This window comes from Crotalus tigris, unplaced genomic scaffold (assembly GCF_016545835.1).
Source record: "Crotalus tigris isolate CLP2741 ecotype Arizona unplaced genomic scaffold, ASM1654583v1 scf7180000020625.271290, whole genome shotgun sequence".
Lineage (NCBI taxonomy): Eukaryota > Metazoa > Chordata > Lepidosauria > Squamata > Viperidae > Crotalus > Crotalus tigris.
Genome location: NW_024098111.1, coordinates 3,681 through 19,489, shown reverse-complemented (window position 1 = coordinate 19,489; position 15,809 = coordinate 3,681). Strand labels below are relative to the sequence as shown.

General features: G+C 46.1%; 1 protein-coding gene across 4 annotated transcripts in view; it reads right to left on the bottom strand.

The window, feature by feature from the left end:
* The window catches only part of MICU1 (mitochondrial calcium uptake 1), a 210,994-nt gene extending 199,559 nt beyond the window's left edge, over nucleotides 1-11,435 (bottom strand). For all 4 annotated transcript variants that reach the window (XM_039368089.1, XM_039368090.1, XM_039368091.1 and 1 more), the window contains exon 1: nucleotides 11,293-11,435. The gene's annotated coding sequence lies outside the window, so the exon portion shown is untranslated. The remainder of the gene's footprint in view (nucleotides 1-11,292) is intronic.
* Nucleotides 11,436-15,809: the final 4,374 nt, after the last annotated feature.

Here is a 15,809-nt window from a genome sequence, read left to right as displayed (position 1 = left end):
TGTGATTAGCAATGTGCCTACTATTTGTATTTTATCTTTTAGTTTTTAATATAACTACACTTCTTTGCTAACTTTAGAACTCAGATTTATTTTACAACTGAAGACTTTGATTATTTGTGATCATTATTTGTATGATTGTGTTTATTGTCAATTTGCACTACATAGTTTGTTAATATTTGTGTGTCACCAAGAAACAAAACAGATCTTGGTAATTTTGTTTGTATAGCTATTTTTACCGCCTCTGGGCACCAATAAAACTTATGACCCAACCTGCTATTTATGTAGATAGAAAGGCATGCAAGCATCCAGAAGTGTCATCTTGGCTTGACCAACATTGTTGAGAGGCATATTTTGCAATATTCTAGCCCTTAAAATGCTTCTGTTCTGGTGATCAAGTGAAGCTGACCACTACACAGTAGCATTTCATAATTTGTGGTGCAGTGAAATTCTTAAGACAAAAAAAACAGGGCTGAACAATCCTCCTGCAACACTTTAAAAACCAATCTTCTTTCCTGGGACCAAAAAACAATATGGAGGGCAGCAACATGATCCCAGCAAAAGATAAAGCTACTTTAAAGGGTTGTAAATTTATTATTTACATGCCTGCATTTATTTATTTAAAGAATTGATATGGCCGCCTATCTCATTTCATGATCCTAGGCAGCTCACAACACCAAATAAAAAAGAAGAATAAAAATAAAACCAACTTGTCATGCCCGTCCTGGGGTAGCCACTCCCCATTCTTGACGAAGGTGAAGCAGCTGACTACAATTTGACGTGATGGCTCCCGGTTCCCTAATATGATTTTAATGATTTAAGGGTGGGGGTGGATTCTACGTCTCCGTGCTGAGAAAAGGCGTTCAGGTAAGACAACGCCCCTTCTCCAGCACTGGAGACATAGAATCCACCAATGGGACATACCAAAGCCTCACTGTCCCAATGGGTGGGAAACAGAAGAGGTCGAAACTGTGTTTGTAGAGATTACCTGTTGCAGGACCCTCCTTCCGAAGGAGGCGTCCGCAGAGGCAAAATGGTCTATCTTATAATATCGGATGAAGGGGAAGGACAATGATCATGTCGCTGCCCTGCAAACCTCCTCGATAGAGGCCTGTATGGCCCACGCTGTAGAGGTCGCAGCGCTGCGAATGGAATGCACTGTGATTTGTCTTGGTGTTGGTAGGGAAAGCAATTGATACGCTTCCGCAATGCAAAGTTTGATCCACCTGCCTATGGTCGAGGCGGACACTTTCTGCCCACTAGAGGTGTGTTGGAACGAAACGAAGAGAGCTTCTGATTTGCATAAGGGTGCCTTTCGCCTGATATAATGTCGTGTGCCACTGTTGTTCCAAGGCATGAGACGGGTTGGCACAGAAATCCGGCAAGACGATTTCTGGGGCCCTATGGAACAGGGTATTAGCCTTGGGGACAAAGGTTGGGTCCAATCGGAGAACCACCCGGTCCCGATGGAAGGTACAGAGGTCCTCCCTGACCGATAAAGCCGTGAGCTCGGAAATGCGCCTGTCCGAGGTTATGGCGACCAGGAAGGATACTTTGAGAGATAGGGCCCTCAGGGTGCAAGACTTGATGGATTCAAATGGAGCCTTAGTAAGGGCCTGAAGGACCCGTGGTAATTCTCATGAGGGGTACCTGTGAATCACAGGCGGTTTTGCATTGGAGGCGCCCTTAAGGAAGGCGCGAACCCTGGGGTGCTGTGCCAAGGGAACTGAATTGGCGCTGGTGAGTAGAGTGGATAATGCCGCGACCTGTCTGCGAATGCTGTTCGGTGCTAGACCCCTGTCCAGGCCGTCGAGCAAGTACTCTAGTATGTTTGGAACTGTTAGGCCCAAGACCTTGAGTGTTCGCTTCTCACACCAGTTGCAAAAATTTCTCCATGTGGAGTCATAGATGCAATTTGTTGCCAGTCGGCGGGATGCTTGGATCATGGAGATTACTCTTGGCGGGTACGATTCACCGCTCAGGACTTGGCGCTCAAGTGCCAGACGGCTAATTGAAGCCATTGGGGTTCTGGGTGCTGTAGCTCCCCCTGGTTGAATGACACTTAGTCCGGGGGTATCTTCCATGGGGGAGACCTGGAGAGATTCACCAGGTCCGCGAACCACAGTCTTTGTAGCCAGCTACGAGTATGATCTCCGCCCGCTCCTGTAATGTCTTGTGGATGATTGCTGGCATCAGCAGAAGGGGAGGAAATGCTTAAAGAAGTCCCCTTGGCCATGGGCACCGTAGGGCATCCGTTTCCTCCACCCCCGATGATGGGAACCTTGAGAAGAACCTCAGGAGTTGGGCATTCATCAGGGATGCAAACAAGTCTACAACTGGTCGCCCGAACCTCTGTTATTTCTGCGAATAGGTCTGGGTGCAGACTCCATTCGGCGTGATCCACGGTTGACCTGCTTAGGAAGTCCACTTGTCTGTTTGCCTCCCCTGAGATGTGTTCGGCCCTGATGGAGGCGAGGTTTGCCTCCGCCCAGCCTCCCAGTGCTTGGGCCTCTATCATGAGAGACCTGGATTGGGTGCCTCCCTGCCGGTTCACGTGTGCCTTTGCGGACACATTGTCTGTGAGTACTAGTATTGCCCCACTACTATGTTGTGTAGATGTCGGAGGGCTAAGTGTATGGCCCTTAGCTCCAGCCAGTTGATGTTGTGTTCCAGATCCCTCCGAGACCATTGACCCTGTACCCACATGGACTGAAGGAATGGAAGGAGGAACCATTGAAGGTTCCTGAATTGTAGCCTTGCCCAGGGCACTATTGCTATGCATGATACCATTTCCCCCAGCAGCTGGGAAAGCACGACCAGGGGAACTGTTTGTTCCCTGTGACCCATACAGCTAGGGATCATATGCTGTTGCGACGCTCCTGTAACAGGTAGACCTGCCCCCTGAGTGTGTCTATGATCGTGCCTAGGTGTAGGAGGTGGGTGGATGGGTTGGTCTGACTCTTTTGGAAGTTGACCAAAAACCCATGCTCCTGGAGGACCCTGATTGTCAATTCTAGGTCTGATTGCACGACCTGCGGGGAAGGTGATTGGATGAGGATGTCGTCCAAGTAGCACTGGATATGCACCCTATCATTTGTAGGTGCGTGGCCAGAACTGCCAGGATCTTGGGGGGGCTGACGAGAGACCGAACGGCAGTGCCCTGTACTGGAAGTGGTGCCCTGCGTAGCAGAACCTGAAGAACCGTCAATGATTGGGGGCAATGGGGATGTGAAGGTATGCTTCCGTGAGGTCTATGGATGACAAGAAGTCCCCATGCCTTATGCTGCCCAAGATGGAGTGGAGAGTTTGCATTTTGAACTTTCGATGGGCGATATGATGGTTCAGGCCCTTGAGGTCTAGGATCGCCCTCCATCCCTCCGAGGATTTGGGAACCACGAAGAGGATGGAGCAGAATCCCCATTCGCAGTTCCCCACTGGAACCTGGTCTATGGCTTTTATTTCTAGGAGGGGTCGAATAGCTTCTCGCATGAGTTTGCTTTTGGTGGGGTTCCTTGACTGGGGGCAAGGGACAAAGCATTCTGGGGGGTTGGATACGAACTCCAGGGACAAACCAAAGCGTATGGTTTGCCAGACCCAGACACTCGTGGTGGTGGCTTCCCACTGGCGGGTAAATATTGCCACTCTGCCACCTATGGGGTGGGTTGATTGAGAGTCATTTGAACCTTCTGTAGGGGCGCCCTCCTCCCCGAAAGGGCCATTTGCTCTGGGTTTGGTGTTTGGATCTGGGTCCAGGTCTATCCGGTTGGCAGTATTGCCTGGGAGTGAAAGGAGGGCTCAGAGAAGCTCGAGCCCGTTCCTGCCCGAAAGGACTGCCTTCGGGCGTATGGGGTTGAACGCCTGTTGGCTCGTCTGCTGGAGTGAGCCAGCACCTTCCGCTTGTCCTTATTCTCAGTTAGATAAGGGTTCAGCACCTCTCTAAATAGTTGCCTACCCTGATAGGAAGCCGTGGCTAGGCGCCAAGTGGCCTTTGGGTCAGTTTGCCAGTGTCTGAGCCATAGCATCCTGCGTGCTGAGATGTTGGTTGCTATCGCTCTGGATGAGAACCTGGCCGCATGCAATGTGGCATCAGACACGTACTCTGATGCTGCAGCAAGCTTGCTCAGGTCCTGTTGTGTCTGTACCTCCTCTTGGGAAGTCTGGCCTGAAGTTGACGGATCCAGAGTAGGGAGGTTCTGGCAAAAAAGGATGCACAGGTGGCGGCTCTTACCGCCCATGCCATCGCCTGGTTTGTCCTGCAGAATGTGAGCTCCCATCTCTTGTTGTCGGACTTCAATACCTCTGCCATGTCTCCCAACACTGCAGACAGGGAGAAGAGGAAGCCAAAGGGCTCATCTACCTTTGGTACCTCGAGGTCCTCTGACTGTTCTGGTGTTGTGCTGAACAACTTCTTGTATGTTCCCCCCAGTGTGGGGAAGGTGCCCGGTGAGGTCCATTGTTTCTTAATGGTACTCCGGAAGAGTGTCGGGTAGGGGACATGGTGCTGAGCTACCACGGGTTCTAAAAACAGTGGGTCTGAACAGGGCGGTGGCTCTGGTTGAGGGATATGGTCCAGGCCAATGTTGGCCATTGCGCTGGCTCTGTGGAGCAGAGGCAGGAAAAAGGCAGGGTTGAATACCCCTCTGAATGGAGGAGGGTCTGGAGGAGGGTCCTCCTCCTCCCACCATGACATGTATTGGTCATCCTCCGAGGGGGAGGATTCCCTGCTGTGGAAAGACCGTGGTGGAGAGGAGGAGTCCTGATATGCGGCTTCCTCTGGTTGGGACTTGGATGGGGGCATGGCCATCATGGATTCGGTTCTCAGTCCGTGGGTAGCCCTATCAGCCATCATCCTGCAGAACATCTGCTCAATTAGGGTTTGCAGACAATCCTCAGATGGGTTGGTCTCGGACTCCGCCCCCCTGAGTCCTGCCACTGTGGGTGTGAAGGTGGCCTCAGGTATGGATAGTATGGGCCGTGGTGTCGGTGGACCCACCTCAGAGGCCTGGATTATCAACACATAATCTGGAACACATTTACTTACTTCCATTTTCTATCTAGAACATGCCATTAAATCCATTGTCAAAGTCTATAGCCAGGTTCTCTGACGTAACCCCGCTGCACTAAGTCAAGGCTTAACTGCAGCTTATTGAATAACGCTTAGCTGACTGAAGTCACTCAAAACACTGGGCAAGCGAAAACAAAGCACATTATGGCTTAACAAAATGTATGCATGACATCAGTGAGAATATTTGCATGGCATGCTCAGCCACATCTGGTGTTAACTCTTTAAGTAAGATATTTATTTATTCATAATATTTATCTGGCTGTCCAACTTAAACAGTTTGACTATGGGCAATGTACAAGAAAAAAACATCCACAACAAGTACAACATAAAGAGAACAAAATGCAACTAAAGAGAATAAAACCCAACTAAAACAGTAAATTTGTAACCAGATTAAAATATATTGTGTAACTCATCCAGGTGGGTCTTCACTCAACCTGTTCCAAAGGCCTGGGGAGAGAAGCATAACTATCTGTGCCATTATGTTCTGGACCAACCAAAGCTTCTGGATGGTCTTCAAGGGCAGCTCCATATAGAGTCCATCCCAATACAGGTAATCCTTGGTTAACTATGGTAATTGGGACCAGAATTACCCAAGGGACTCGTTTCTACCTGCCAATTCAGTTTTGTAGGTTAGGCATCCTATGGATTTCATCACATAAGGAATGTCAGCTAGCAGGGACTAGAACAGTGGTTCTCAACCTGTGGGTTGGGACCCCATTTGGGGTCGAACGACCATTTCACGGGGGTCGCCAAACAAGGCTGTCCACCATTTTTTCCCCTTTTCTTTGGCCATGCCCCTGGCACCCGGTGATGTATAAGTGGTTGGGGGTCACTGCAACATGGGGAACTGTATTATGGGGTCGCGGCATTAGAAAGGTTGAGAACCACTGGACTAGAAGATGTGCCTTCTCTACTGTAGCCCCTGTGCAATGGAACATTCTCCCGAGAGTAGCATAACTCAACTTTGTTGGCCTTTCATAAGGCCTTGGAAACCTTGATTTGTGCCCAAGCCTGGGGCTGAATGTGGGAAGGGCCCCTTTTCCTGGCTATATAAATATTTTTTTCACAGCGGTCATATACAGTATATTAAAGTATGTACTATACTATAACTGCATTTGTTTTATGATTGCTTCCCTCCCAGAGTCACTTTTTTGAGATGGGTGTCTATTTGTTATTGATGTTGTTGTTCAGTCGCTAAGCCGTGACCAATTCTATGCAACCTCACGGACCACAGCATGTCAGGCCCTCCTGTCCTCCACTGTTTCTCTGAGTCTGCTCAAACTTGTGCCCAGTGTATTGATGACACTATCTAACCATGGTGCCTATAGAAACTGAGTTAATAAATAATTTTCCATCACAAGTGATGTGGTCATACAGTGCAACATCATGTCATTACATTGTTTAGTGATGGCAATCCTGATTGTCCCAGTTGCCACTGTTGACCAAATCCCACCCGGTCATTAGATGAAGAGTCCTCCCAATTCAAGCTATCCCTGGCTTGGATGAAGTCTCTCCAGTCTCTCCAGTTTCAGGACCTATGGAGCCAAACTTCATGGGCACATGATCCTCTTTGTTTGAACAGTCAGGGGCAGAAATATATAATTGAGTATCATCACCATATTAATGATACCATACCCTGTGCCAAAACATCACCTTTTCCACAAGTTTCATGTATACACTGAAAAGGTGAGGGGAGAGCTCTGAGATACTCTGCAAAGCAGGGCAGTAGAACTATTTCCAGTGGGGCCAGCTTCAGACAACAGAGCTAACCAGTTTGTCACAAAATATAACCAAGTAATTGTTATATAAATAATATCCAAAATATATGTTGACCCATCTTCTCAAAAGACACAGGCTTCCTTCTCTCACATCATAAATACAGGAGAAAAACAAAAAAAAAGTTAACAACATTGAAGTGTCTATATTTAGAGTTCATATTTGAAAGCAAACTCCTAGTCAGAACATCTTAAACTAATGCTACCATAAAACTTACTAACTGGAGCCGAACCTGTTTCTGATATTCTCTTCCAGTCCTGACTGCTGCTAAAGAGATCTGACAAATTGTTCTGAGGCTAACTTTGTAAGCCATTCTAAGGTTTTAAAAAAACTAGAATATGTTGCCATATAAATATTAATGCATAAAATATGGAATTTATGCTCTTGAATATTTTTTTAAAAAACAAGTTTTATTATTTTTTTCTTTTTACAAACAAGTGTTTAAAGATCAATGTGGTGGCAGGGTAATCAATTATCCAAAAGCAAAATCATACTTATATAGTTCAAATTAAATCATAAAAAAGAAGAACCCCTCTCTATTCCCTCAGATAATATATTATATTCAGATTAATGTATTTCAATACAACTAAGTCAATCAAAACAATCCTCAATAACATTTTATCTAGATACAGTGGGGCAAAAAAGTATTTAGTCAGCCACCAATTGTGCAAGTTCTCCCACTTAAAAAGATGAGAGAGGCCTGTAATTGTCATCATATGTAGACCTCAACTATGAGAGACAAAATGAGAAAACAAATCCAGACAATTACATTGTCTGATTTGGAAAGAATTTATTTGCAAATTATGGTGGAAAATAAGTATTTGGTCACCTACAAACAAGCAAGATTTCTGGCTCTCACAGACCTGTAACTTCTTCTTTAAGAGGCTCCTCTGTCCTCCACTCATTGCCTGTATTAATGGCACCTGTTTGAACTTGTTATCAGTATAAAAGACACCTGTCCACAACCTTAAATAGTCACACTCCAAACTCCACTATGGTGAAGACCAAAGAGCTGTTGAAGGACACCAGAAACAAAATTGTAGACCTGCACCAGGCTGGGAAGACTGAATCTGTAATAGGCAAGCAGCTTGGTGTGAAGAAATCAACTGTGGAAGCAATAATTAGAAAATGGAAGACATACAAGACCACTGAGTATCTGGGGCTCCACGCAAGATCTCACCCCGTGGGGTCAACATGATCACAAGAACAGTGAGCAAAAATCCCAGAACCACATGGGGGGACCTAGTGAATGACCTGCAGAGAGCTGGGACCAACGTAACAAAGGCAACCATCAGTAACACACTACGCCGTCAGGGACTCAGATCCTGCAGTGCCAGACGTGTCCCCCTGCTTAAGCCAGTACATGTCCGGGCCCGTCTGAAGTTTGCTAGAGAGCATTTGGATGATCCAGAAGAGGATTGGGAGAATGTCATATGGTCAGATGAAATCAAAGTAGAACTGTTTGGTAGAAACACAACTCGTCGTGTTTGGAGGAGAGAGAATGCTGAGTTGCATCCAAAGAACACCATACCTACTGTGAAGCATGGGGGTGGCAACATCATGCTTTGGGGCTGTTTCTCTGCAAAGGGACCAGGACAACTGATCCGTGTACAGGAAAGAATAAATGGGGCCATGTATCGTGAGATTTTGAGTGCAAACCTCCTTCCATCAGCAAGGGCATTGAAGATGAAATGTGGCTGGGTCTTTCAGCATGACAATGATCCCAAACACACTGCCCGGGCAATGAAGGAGTGGCTTCGTAAGAAGCATTTCAAGGTCCTGGAGTGGCCTAGCCAGTCTCCAGATCTCAACCCCATAGAAAACCTTTGGAGGGAGTTGAAAGTCCATGTTGCCCAGCGACAGCCCCAAAACATCACTGCTCTAGAGGAGATCTGCATGGAGGAATGGGCCAACATACCAGCAACAGTGTGTGCCAACCTTGTGAAGACTTACAGAAAACGTTTGACCTCTGTCATTGCCAACAAAGTATTGAGATGAATACTTTTGATATTGACCACATACTTATTTTCCACCATAATTTGCAAATAAGTTCTTTCCAAATCAGACAATGTGACTGTCTGGATTTGTTTTCTCATTTTGTCTCTCATAGTTGAGGTCTATCTATGATGACAATTACAGGCCTCTCTCATTTTTTTAAGTGGGAGAACTTGTACAACTGGTGGCTGACTAAATACTTTTTTGCCCCACTGTATATCCAAATCCTGTATTAAGCTTTACTATTTCAATTATAATATTCCAATTTGCTACTATAAATACATAACTAACACTTCAGGTATCTCTCCATTCCCTTTTTCCTTAATATCCTCTATAATCATTTATTAACATCATTTTCTTTTTTCTTATTCTTCTTCCATTACAAAATAACTATCATTCCTAATAACAAAAATATTAATTCAGAAAAAAAGAAAGAAAAAAAATAGAAGAAAAAGCAGAAAAAGAAATATCTTGCTACTCTATTATACCTTATGATCTATCAATCCCTCAATATCTGTATCAAAGTCCTTTAATATCTGTATCCAAGTCCTTTAACCCCCTCCCAAAATTACTATATCCACAACAAACAGGTTAATACACCAACAAACATCTTCTTATTAAATTCAAATCTTTAGTTGATTTTTATTCAATCTAACATCTTATTTAACTGTCTTGAACCATAAATCAGTCCGTATGCTCTTGAATATTTACCATACAGTTTTAGAGCTCACAGTAGTACATTATTAAAATGTTGTCTTTCTCTACTGTAATGGGGGTTTAGCCATTGTGGAGTTAATTGTATCACCATTCAGCTATAAGGTCATAGCACAAATTCACTTAAGTCAAAATTAAATAAACTGTGTAATAGCATTCTATGTTTTGCAGGCAGATTTGTTCAATGAATTGTATTTTAAACATACTATGCTCTAATGTTGGTGTGTTGATCACATTAGGTCATCTTGTCAGAATCTATATTAGTTTTACTGATGTGATGTGTGATTCAGCTGGAAATTCTCAGTAACAACCATACAATATCCTTTCATTCCTCTTTGTCATATTACTGAAATTCTAAATGGACCGAGATTTTGGAAAGAAAAGATCATTAATCAAAAGTTCTGAGAATGTTGCAGTAATTAAAAACTACTATTTGGGAAAAAAGAAGGGAACCAGATTCACTTAATGACCATGGCAAAAATGAGTTGTAAATTAGGCCATGACTCACTTAACAACCACATGGCTTAAAGACAGAATTTCCAGTCCCAATTGTGATTGCAAGTCAAAGACTACCTGACATGGAGTTGATTATTATGAAATAAATAAAATGAGACTAAGCTCATTATTTCATAATAATCAGCTCCACCTCAGGTAGTCCTTGACTCTAATTTTAAGCATTTTTCTAAATTTAAGCATCACACAGAAACAGCTAATTGGCTTGTGCACAATATCTGTAGAGATTGCTGAAAATCCCCTTAGGGTTTCTAGGCAAAGACAGGCCATTACAGAGCAAGAAAATGTTGTCTTCTGGGTAAAGATATATCTGAAGTTTGACAAGTGCAAATGTTATGAAACCATTTAACTTTCAAATCTTTAGTACAACTGACAAAGAGTTGCAATGGGTTTCTTAAAGGTATTCTGCTGAGATATGCCACACATTTTGTATCATCTCCAGTTAAGATCATATCAATGGATCCAGGCAGATAACAGATGGGTTACAAAGATGACAGTCTTTCTTCTGAAATAGGTATAGTAGTTAGATTATGAACAAATATTTAACTTTTATTTTTTATTGGATGCCTTCAAGTCAGTGCTGACTCCTACAACTGCAGTTTTCTTGGCAAGTTTTATTTAAGCTTACACACTATCAAGCATTTCCCTAACATTCAGGACACACGTTGCTTACAAATACACCAATGTTTACCCAACATTATCTGTTTACTTCCCGTGCTAATTCTACATTCATATTGGACTATGCTTCACAAACATTCTGTCTAAGAGAATAAACATCACACATCGGAGTTCTGGGAATGGAGGCAAAAGAGGAACTTGTGCTGGATGTAATGGGAAGACAAATGGGGGGAGGAACTTATAGGTGAACGAGGCAGAAGAGTTACAAAAGAAGGAACTGGGCTTAAAAAACAACAACATGTAAGCAGATAGCAGGAATAGGACAGCTGTACAGGAAAAATCCGGCTTTGTACCGTATGGCAGAACACACAAAAAAAAGACTATTAGCGCTTGGCGCGTCCTAGCGTGGGGGCAGCAAAAGGGAGATTTTTGAGAAAGGCAGCTTTCCAAGCTCTGGAACTAGGCAAGAAGAGACCCTCGCCCCGCTGGTCCTCCTCCTCCTGCCACGGGCTTTGCAGAGTTGACTTCCAACCCGGCTGGAGACTCGGCCCCGTTCCCGTTTGCCTCTATCCTCACATTCCCGTCATTGGGAATTCTCCTCCCTCCAGTCTTACCTGTCGGGCCTCCCACGGGGGGGTATGCACCTCTCGCCCCAGGGCTCCGGAAAGAGCGAGACCAACACCGGGCCGCGGGGGCAGACAGCCAGGAAATGTTCCGCCCAACCGGGCAAGGCGAAATGCAGAGCACAGCCCTTGACTCCGCCCTCTCTGGGCCCGGCCCGCCTCCACCACCTCCTCCTGTCATCCAACGCAGCGTGCTACGTCACGGGAGCGCTTTCCCCTCTCCTGAAGGGTTTACCTTTTGCTTAAGAGTTTGGGAAGGGGGGGGCGTGACCTCTAGGGCTATGTTAACTTTCATGAAGGTCCGCCTTGAGACCTTCATGAAAGGTATTAAGAATTGCGGTAAGAAATAGACTCGGGCTCTAAACCGGTAAAAATCCTAGGGATTTAATTCTGGACGTTACAAAGCTCTAGAGCCCAGTTTGGAGAGAAGAAATAGCAAGCAAGCAAGCCTGAGAAGTCTCCGGATTTTTTCAATAAACTTCACCGGCAGAGCTTGTCTGAATGCATAGTCCTGCACAAAATGTAAAATTCTATGCAGCAAACCTCGATGACGTCATCACGCGAATGCTACTGTTACATACTTGTGTACCTCCTCGCCTTGATACTCGATGCATATCGGGGCATCTGTGCTATGATTGTTGAGTCCTCAGCTAATGGCAATAAGTCACGGAGCATCCCGTAGTTTCAGGAGCCTCTTTATTGTTGTTCTGTAGCCCCGTTACAACTCTGAGGCACACAAGCCTCTCAGCCTCTCTTAATAACAATCCCCGGGCCAAAAGGCAACATTTTGGCGCACAGTGTGCCTCGCACATGTGGCGCCAGCCAGTTTGGTCCTGGGCAGCTTGCAACTGCCCGGGACCGTTGCAACGTCCTGAGCCTGCCTTTGCAGGCTCAGGACACAACACCCCTTTCTCCCCCCCCCCGCTAAGACTACAACTAGATGAATAGTTACACGGACCTCAGCACGAGTGTGGTGTGCCAACCCCTGCTCCAATGATACTGGGCTATTGTTCTGGAGATTAATCCCCAGTGCCCATATTTCCAATTTCCCACAGAGGCACCCTCTCACTGTTTCTGCTTTTCCAGCAGAGTTACAACATCTTCAAGGTACTTAGGAGATCTCTTAACTCTCTGTGATCTCCTTAGGCCCTGATAATCTCCAATTACATTTTGCCCAGGGGATGATATGGGTTGGCCCCCTTTTTCGGACCCTGTTGGTCCCCATGGACCGTGCCCCGTTGCCTGGTCTGCTTGCTTGCCCATCGGGCTCGTCAGACCAGGACTTTGTTCTCTCCATAACCTGGTTGACCTGCCTAGTTGCAGGCTCTCTGGCCCCTCTAGAAGACTGCCACTGTTGGGCAACTCTGTAGAGCCTCCCAGGCCCATACTGGACCTATCATGAGGCTGCCTTCCTCCACTCCCCAGTTCCACAGTAGGACTGTCTGGGTTTTCAGTACTATCCCAAAACTCAGTTGCCCCCTCAACTATGCCGGAGATGTCAGAATTGGGATTTGCCCCTCCGACCACCTCCCTGTGTGAATGCCTCCTTCTGCAAACAGTAGCAGTGCTGGGCCAGCTAGACTGATTGTGTGCCAGCTCTCTTGCAATGTTGGAGTTATTAGGATGCTCCCAGTTATTCTCCCTGACTGGAGTGCTGAATGGTATTAGTGGATGATGAGTATGCCCCCTGGGTGACTCCCTGGCTGGAGTAGGCACTGGTGCCTGTGTGCTAGCTAGTTCCCACGAATTCCTGTTTGGAACACTCGCGGAATCTTGGGATAGGCCATCTGTGGCCTCTCTGTTGGTGCCTGGCTGCTGCCAACAGTCATCCCTTTGCCCATAGAGGTCCCCCTCTCCCCCTGGAAAAGAGCCAGTAAGTCCAGTCTTGTACGCAGCTGGTCGATATGCCGCCGCAGGATACGACCGTCATCCAACAAGACCTCGTATGACAAAGGACCTGTAACCTTGCATACTACAGCAGGAACCCACAAGTCACCTGGCCCGTAGTTACGGATCCATACCGGGGCACCCACTTGCAATTGCCTCGGAGCCCTGGGTTTTGTAACCTTAGGAGGCAGTCTGTCCGGGTGCAACCGGTCAAGTTTAGTAATCAGTTTGCAGCCCCAGCGAAGTTCAGCTGGGCTTTTCCCCGTAGAAGTTGAAGGTGTGGTGCGGTACGCAAGAAGAAAATCAGCCAACCTGTGGTGCCAGTCCCCATAGGTCAGTTTCTTTAAAGTATCCTTGGTGATGTGGACCATCCGTTCAGCCATACCGTTGGTGGAAGGGTGGAAAGGTGCAGAGGTGGCATGACGAATCATGTTGGCCTGTAAGAAAGCTTGGAATTCGGAAGAGGTGAATTGAGGGCAGTTGTCAGACACCAACACATCCGGAAGCCCATGTGCAGCAAAAATCCCCCTCAGTACTTGAATGGTCTTGGCAGCGGTGGTTGAAGAGACAGGTACAACCTCAATTCATTTTGAATAACTATCAACCAGGACCAAGAAGAATTGACCCTGAAAGGGCCCAGCGTAATCGATGTGCACCCTAGACCAAGGTGACTGTGTTTCCTCCCATCTATGCACAGGAGCCTGGGGCATTTCTGGGCATGAGCGCTGACAAAGGTGGCAAGCGTGCACCTTAGCCTCAATTTCCTTGTCTAACCCAGGCCACCACAAATGGCTGCGCGCAAGCGCCTTCATTCTTACAATGCCAGGATGACCCTCGTGAAGGGAACCTAAGACTCTAGACCTCATTGAGATAGGAATAACAACTCTGCTGCCCCACAGCGGACAACCCTGAAAAGTGGATAACTCATGTCTCTTAAGCCAGACACTCTGAAACTCAGTGCCTGGACAACTCTCTGGCCATCCAGACAAAACCCAGGATAAGACATGAGAGAGTGTGAGATCTGTGGCTGATTCAGCAGCCACATCCCTGGCATTTAAAGGTGACTCAGGCAGTGCCTGAATGGAAAGGATGTTGATGGCAGGGGCAGGATCAGCCTCCACTACTTGTAAGGGTAATCTACTGAGGCCATCAGCATGGCCCATTTCTTTGCCAGGTTTGTGAATTAAAGAAAAATCATTGGGTGACAGAAAGATTGACCATCTCAGCATCCTGGGGGAGATGATATGGGGTGGTTGTTTGTTTGTAGTAAACAACCCCAACAAAGGCTTATGGTCAGTGTGGACCGTGAAATGTCTGCCATATAAAAAATCATGGAATTTTTTTAATTCCAGCAACAACAGCTAAGGCCTCCCTGTCTATCTGGGCGTAGTTTCGCTCAGCAGAAGACAAGGTTCTGGAGTAATATGCAACAGGAACCTGAGTTCCATCCGGTCTAAGGTGGCTAAGTACTGCTCCCACCGCATAAGGGGAGGCATCACAAGCGAATCACACAGGGAGAGTTTCATTAAAATGTGCAAGCACATTATTGGATGTGAGTAAAGCCTTAACCTCATTGAAGCTTGCTTCATGTGCTTGTGACCACTGCCACACTGCCTGTTTGTCCAGAAGCCTATGAAGTGGTTCAGCTACATTAGCCTTGTTAGGAATGAATGAATTATAGAAATTCAAGAGGCCCAGAAAAGCTTGTAGTTCAGCCTTGGACTTAGGCCTAGGTGCTAGCATGATAGCCTTTAATTTGGACTCAGCAGGTTGAATCCCATTGGCATCTATTTTGAATCCCAGGAAGTCTGTGGAAGGAACCCCAATTTTACACTTGTCTTTTTTTAGCTTGAGGCCTGTTTTCCGGAACCGCAATAGAACAGCCCTCAATGTCTCAGCTAAATTTTGAGTGGAGTCTCCAGCTATTAAAAGATCATCAAAATAGGGGCAAACCCCTGGTATACCCCTCAAGGTGTTTTCCATTACGCTTTGGAAAATTCCAGGAGCCACGTTTACTTCAAATTGTAGTCTTTTGACTTTGAATGCCGCCCCCCCCCGTGTGTTACAATGGTTTGTGCTACAGCAGCAGCTTCATCAACAGGTAACTGTTGATAAGTCTGTGCTAAATTTAGCTTTGCAAAAACACCCCCCCCTTGAGGGAAGCCAGAATATGGCTGACTACAGGTACAGGATAGGCATGTTGTTGCAATGCCTTATTTAGGGTGCATTTGTAATCTGCACAGATGCGAATGTCCCCACTAGCCTTAAGAGGCGTGATTATGGGAGTTTTCCAAGGACTGGAGTCAACAGGTTCTAAGACTCCTTGCTGAATCAATTTGTCCAATTCAGCATCAATTTTTCCTTTTAAAGCAAAAGGTACTCTCCTTGCTTTTACTCTGATAGGAGTGACAGTGGGGTCCAATTTTAAGGAAACTGGGGGCCCTTTGTATGTACCCAGCTGTGGGCTGAAGACATCTGCAAATTCTTTGCAGACTTCTTGTAGACCTACTGTTTGCAAGCTATTGAGCCCTGTAACTTGTATTCCCAAGGCCTCAAACCAATCGAGTCCTATGAGACTTGTGCGCTCACCCCCAACTATCAATACATGTAAGGACCCCCCC